We start from the raw sequence: 7,040 nt of genomic DNA on the forward strand, positions 1-7,040 counted from the left end.
TGTGTATTATATTAATAATATAATATATATTTTATATGATATATAATATATATTATAATTTATATTTGTAATATAATATGTAATATATACATGTATATATATTATATAATAACACACAATGGAATACTAGCCAGAAAAAATAATGAAATATCATCATTCATAACAACATGGATGGACACAGATAGTATTCTGCTAAGCAAATTTGTTAGAGGAAGACAAATACTGTGTGATTTCACTTATAAGTGGAATCTAAAAACTGAAACAAATGGACAAACATAACAAAACAGACTCAGAGATTCAGAGAACAAACAGGTGGTTGCCAGAGGGGAGGCAGGGAGGGAGATGAGTGAAACAGGTGAGGGACATTAAGAGGAACAAACTTCTAGTTATAAATCATAGGGATGAAGTGTACAATATGGGGAATATAGTCAATAATACTTTGTATGGTAAAGGTTGATAACTAGACTTATTAAAGTAATCATTTTGTAATGATTCACTGGAAGAATCACTATGCTGTGTACCTGGAACTAGCATGGTTTTATAGGTCTATTATACTTCAGTTAAATAAATGAATTAATAGATAGATGTTATTTCTTATATCCTTTTAGGAGATGGGTCTCTTTGAGGTTGGGCATCAGTTGTAGCCTAAGAAAGAGGAAGTTATGTGTGACAGAGAGTTCTGGGCTTTAGAATCAGAAAATCTGGATTCAAAGAAGCACAAATTACACTGATACAATATAAGTGCACTATTCATTCAGTTTCCCTTCTCCCATTAACTAATGGATCAAAGAGATAATCAGTTTGATTGGTAGTAAGTTAAAGTTCTTCACAGGTGGGAGATGGGTTTCTGTGATAGCTTCATTGGATTACCTTCATCCAAGGACTGGATACAGAAGCTGACTCCAGGATCATTCTACATCCAACATTTCCTATACAACACTCTTCATACCCTGTTCAAGGTTTCTGGGACAAGTCACAGGGACACAGGTGGAAATCTAGTCCTGCTGGATCAAGCATTGTTCTATTTGAAGGAAGTGAAAAATGAGGACAACCTCTGGTGGTCATTATCTACCTGAAAGCTCCCCAAAAGTTGGCCTCCAGCTTCATAGTGTGAAAACACTAGGGAAGGAGTTAGGCATTGCTTTGTCCTTGGATGATGTTCTGAAGGTCCTAGTGCTAGAGAACATGCTTCACTTCTTGGGTTTGGCAAGACCTCATGTGGGGGGTACATAAAATATATCAGATACTGGCCAACTGCTAGGACCCTGATGACACTGCAGGAAGAGTGCAGAGGCAAATACCATAATTGCTCCAAATTCAGATGTTCTGAAAGAAGTTCAATTCTCTGTGTGTGACTTGCCCTGTGGCGAGGTATGTCTATAAGTATATCAAGGCAGGTCTTCTTACAGTTTTACTCAATTGCCAGTGTAGATTATCCAACATAGACAGATTTTAAGAGTCTAACCAGTGAGAGTCATGTCACACATTAGGACTCAGGGTGATTTGTGAAGGCAGACTGGTCATAATGACAATGACGATAACAATAATTTTTAGTCTCTGCACATGGCAAGCACTGTTCTATCCCATTAGTACCTACTGTTATCATTGCCATTTTTTAGATATAGAAACTGAGGCCCAGTGGTAAAATAACTTGCATAAAAACCACATCACAAGTGAACGCTGGAGGTGGAACTTGAATCCAATCTGGGCAGCCTGAATCCAGAACCTGCTCTCCTAATGAGGCTAGATGCAGATGGGAGCAGGGCCTGGGCTGTGCAGGGTGATGAATGCAGTCTTGGTGAGAACATCTTCTACCTCGCAACATTCAGACAGTGTGAGAGAAACTGGTCAGAGATTACAATAAAGGAAAAAAAATGGAAGAGAGTCATGCCAGTTCATCAAGTCATGACCCTTAGCTCTATCCTAAAACTAAGTCCTAAGACTTGGTCATTCTATTCTGAAACTACCTGGTGTAGCTGGCCATTCACCCACCTCTAGGCAAAAATGTATACCAGACATTGCCCCAAATTTATGCCTTAATGATGCTTGAATGTTCGTGAAGTTCTCTAATGGAGGCTTCCTAATCTGGACAAAAAGTTCTATTTAACTCTGCTTCTTTCACCAAATACAAGGCAAACCACATTACCCCTTGGGGACCTGGAGTTTCACATGTCCTGATACAACTGCACCTGCAGGCAAAATCACAGCAATAACTTTGAGTTGCAAGTGAATTACTTCCATTGCAGCTGTTACATGGTTGGGGCAGCAGGAATGCCAACAAGGCCAGGTGTCCTAGGCCATGTACTAGAACATGAGGTTTCTTGGCTGCAGCATGAGGAGGCCATGGGGCTCACTGCCAACCTGGCATGTCATTCTGTGGGCTCTGGAGGGTTCGGAGACCTAGAGTTGAGGCACCTAGTCCTGAGAACCCAGGCACTAGGGCCCAGATACACTTTCTGAAGCTACCCAACAAGGGTTGCATGCTCCCCGAAAATCTGCTGTGGCTCTAAAGGACTGGGTAGGTCCTTGGGAGCAGAGATCCCAGGGAAGAGGCCAGAAGAAATGACCTGGAAACACCAAGATCTGTGGGAATGACATTGCCTGACATTGCCTTTCTGTGGCTTCAGGATATTGGGTACTCTTTCAGGGGAAGAAGGATTTGGGAGCCAAGGCAGATACAAAGAGCTAGGTCAAGGTAAGAATATAGAAAACAGTACAGACTTCAATGTTCACAACAAATAACAGGAATACCAAGGAAAGTTTCCAAAGATGGAGCCCACGTGGAGCCCAAGAGCTGATACAGAGAACCCAAGTTGTTGGTAGAGTGACTGTAGTTGAGCCCATAGGCAAGGAAGCCCAGGTAAGAGCACTGAGTCTATTTGGACAAATATTCATAAATTCCAACTGATTCTCATACTATTTCTGACAAAATTAAGTTGTCTTTCCTCCATAAAATGTGGTTGGATAATTTATGTTTGCCCATTCAATGCCAGATTGACTTAAGGACTCTGAGGGAGAAGGTGAGGGTGGAACGTTCTGGGAGAATAGCATTGAAACATGTATATTATCATATGTGAAACAGAACACCATTCCACGTTCGATGCATGAGACAAGGGCTCAGGGCCGGGGCAATGGGATGACCCAGAGGGATGGGATGGGGAGGGAGGTGGGTGGGGGGTCCAGGAAAGGGAACACATGTAAACCCATGGCTAATTCATGTCAATGTATGGCAAAAACTATTACAATATTGTAAAGTAATTAGCCCCCAACTAAAATAAATAAATTTATAAAAAAAAAACAACTGCCAAAAAAAAAAAAAAGTTATCTTTTTAATTGGGGGTTGTAAATATTTACTCATGCCCGACTCTTTGCAACCCTATGGACCATAGCCAGCAAGGCTCCTCTATCCATGAGATTCTCCAGGCAAAAATACTGGAGTGGGTAGCCAATCTCTTCTCCAGGGAATCTTCCCAATCCAAGGATTGAACCTACATTTCATGCCTTCTGCATTGGCAGGCAGGTTATTTACCACTAGCGCCATCTGGGAAGACCAAATATTTAGAACACTAATACATGCATATAATATATACAGATATATAAATATATATGACTTGTACAAACATGCTACATATTTTATATATATTAAGTAGTCAACTGTATCTTCAGGTACTGAGCATACAGTGTCTAGAAGACACACATAATACATCTGAAGTATAAGTATTTAGTTAAAGGAGACATGAGAGAGACACAGAGATAGAAAGAAAAAGAGTTAGAGATTGAGAAAATGAGAGACTTATAGGTCTGGAGTTCTACATACAGGAAGAAACCAAAGACTTGTTTGTTTTTTGAGAGGGGTGGTGCACTTTGGATTCGGAATGCCATGTCACAAAAACAATGTCCACATGTCTGGATTATGTCTGGGTTATCTGTACCCTCCGATCTTAGTGCAACAGGATTTGCCAGTGGACCATGTCCACTAGAACAAAGACGTAAAAAGGATGCACATTCCTTCGCACACACCATCACACATTGACCTCCAGGGTCCAAGGGCCACTTCTGTCTATGGCATGTCCATCTCCTGTCAGTAGGCCTCCATGCCTTCAACCATGAAGAGTTTACTAACAGGGAGGAGAAAAAGAAGCTTGACACCTTCAGCAATTTAGGAAAAGCTTCTTTACAGATACATTTTCTTTAGTATTGCTGTTTTCCATCTTTATTACCCAAGGCTACACTTGGTCACAGGTGAGATGGGGACTAGCATGCTTGTGGTCATTATGCTTCAGGATATCATTGTTTGTTGATGTGTATGGAGCACTAGTCACTCTCTTCCTTTGCTAGATACCAAGCATTTGAGTAAAGGGTCCTAACTGCCAGCTGATAGCCCCACTGAGTGTCAGAGTGTGAGTGAGGGTGTGCATGCTACTCTTTACTGTGGGTCACTTGAAATGATAAATGTTAGAGGATGTTAGAATAGATTTTCCTGAAATTCTAGCTTTCATTTGTATAAGTAAATGTCATCTAATGCTTAGCAAAAGCATTCAACTGAAGTGAATAAGAATCTTGGGTTTCAGACAGTAATGACTAATGGAGATAATTTGTGTCAGAAGATAAAGGATGCTAGAAATCTTCCATTTTGCTTTTTTTTTAAAGAAGTCTAAAGCCTGGCAAATAGTGCCTGTATTCCAAAGCAAAGACAATTAGCAGAAGAAGGGTCAATGCATTGAAAGCAAACTGAGTTTTCATTTTAATAATTTTAAGAAAATCAATTCATGAGGAAATTTGTTTAAAAAACAAATGAATTGATTTCCACTAGCTGTCCAAAATCATAGTAGGACATTAGTTTTTAATTATTAAGGGTATATAAAAGTAATATGATGAAAAGTGTCTATCCATCATTCCTACAGGTATTTCTCTCTGCCCTGACTTTCTCCTCTCATTTATCTTTTCTAACTAACCAAAGTTTGTTCACAAAGAGAGATTTGTGACCCTAAACTGTCTTCTGAGAAATTCCACAGGAATGCACAGTGCCATTGAATGACTTTACCTATTAAATCTAGTTCTATAACACAGAATCAATCTATTTATTTTCATTCATTCCTAAAATACTTATTAACTATGTTAGCAACTGTATGCCAGGCATTGTCTGTGCTGAAAATGCAATGAGGAATAATATAAATGAGTTTCCTACCTTCATGAAACGTATAGTCTGGGAGAGAAGGCACTAATCATAGACTCACATATATAAATGTAGTGTTAAAATTGTGGGAAACTCTATGAGTAGAGAATCACAAGAACCTATGAGAGCTTATAGTCAGTGAATTTGACCTAGAAATATCAGAGAATATTTCCTTAAGGAAATAACAGTTGCAATCTGTATAAGGAGAACAGAAGGAAGAGTCAACTTATAAGTTAAAGGATTAGGGAAATGGGAACTGTACATACAAAAAGACCATACAGAAACTTCCCTGGTGGTCCAGTGGCTAAGATTTCACACTTCCAATGCAGGCTGCCCAGGTTTCTATCCCTGGTCAGGAAGCTGGACCCTGCGAGCTGCAGCAAAGATCAAGATCCCACATGCTGCAACTGATACCTGACACAGCCAAATAAATAAATAATTTTTGTTTAAAAAAGACCCTGCAGCAATAGAGAATATGATACGTTTCAGAAATTAAAAGTAAAACAGAAACTGCATTAGTCACTAGGGAAATGCAAATCAGTGAGATATTGCATCATAACTATTACCATAGCTGTAATCAAAAAGACAGACAGTAACAAGTTGGCAAAGATGTGGAGAAACTGGAACCTTCATACATTGCTGGTAGGAATGTAAACTGGTTCAGCCACTTTGGAAAACACTTTGGCAGATCCTCAAAATTTAAACATAAAATTACCATGATGACCAAGCAATTCTACCCCTAGGTATATTCCCAAAAGAATATGCTCACACAGACTTGCACCTGTATGTTCAAACCCAAATATCCACCAACTGATGAATGAACAAACAAAATATACGATATACATACAATTTGACAATAAAAAGGAATGAAGCACTAAATAAATAAACATTGAACTCTGAAAACAGTATGAAAAATGAAAGTCAGACACAAAAAGCCACACTCCATTATATGATTTCTCCATTATAAGATGTCCAGAATAGGCAAATCCAGAGGGACAGAATATAGATTAGTGGTTAACATGGGCTGGGGTAGAAGAAACTGGAGGATGAATGCTAATAGGTTTCTTCTAGAGGGGGTGAAAATAGTTGAATTAGATTGTGGTGATGGTTGTCTGTGCTTGTGCTTAATCACTGGGTCATGTCCAGCTCTTTGCAACCCCATGAACTATAGCCCACCAGGCTCTTCTGTCCATGGGAATTCTCCAGGTAACAATACTGGACTGGGTTGCCATGCCCTCCTCCAGAGGATCTTCCCAACCCAGGGGTTGAACCCAGGTCTCCCGCATTGCAGGTGGATTCTTTACCATCTTAGCCACCAGGGAAACCCAAGAATATTGGAGTAGGTAGGCTATCTTTTCTCCAAGGGATCTTCCTGACCCAGAAATCGAACCAGGGTCTCCTGCATTTCAGGAGGATTCTTTACCAGCTGAGCCACCGGTAGTGGTACCAGGGAACCCCCAGTGGTGATGGTTGCACAACCTTAAAAATATACTAAAATGATTGAACTGTACACCTCAAAAGAGTGAATTTTATATTATGATATACCATAAGTGAATACCAAAAAGGGTAAATGATATATCAATTTTTTACAACAACAACAAAAAAACTAAGACAAGAAAAGCAAAGAGAGTTATGAGTAGAATAACACAAAATGGGGCTGAAACAAGAGATAGAGGCCCAATCTCAGAGGGCCTTTGTGACTTAAGGATTTGGTCTTTGTCTAAGAGTAATGGAATCTTAGAAGGAGAAAGGTGATGTTATTAGATTTGTGATAAGAACTATCGCTTGGCTATAGTGTGGATAATGGATTAGAGAAGGCAAGAGTGAGTGCTAGAGTGGATAAGCCTTTTTGTAGGCTCCTAGG

The sequence above is a fragment of the Giraffa tippelskirchi genome, chromosome 2 (assembly GCF_054371585.1).
Source record: "Giraffa tippelskirchi isolate mGirTip1 chromosome 2, T2T-mGirTip1v1.2.pri, whole genome shotgun sequence".
NCBI classification, from domain to species: domain Eukaryota; kingdom Metazoa; phylum Chordata; class Mammalia; order Artiodactyla; family Giraffidae; genus Giraffa; species Giraffa tippelskirchi.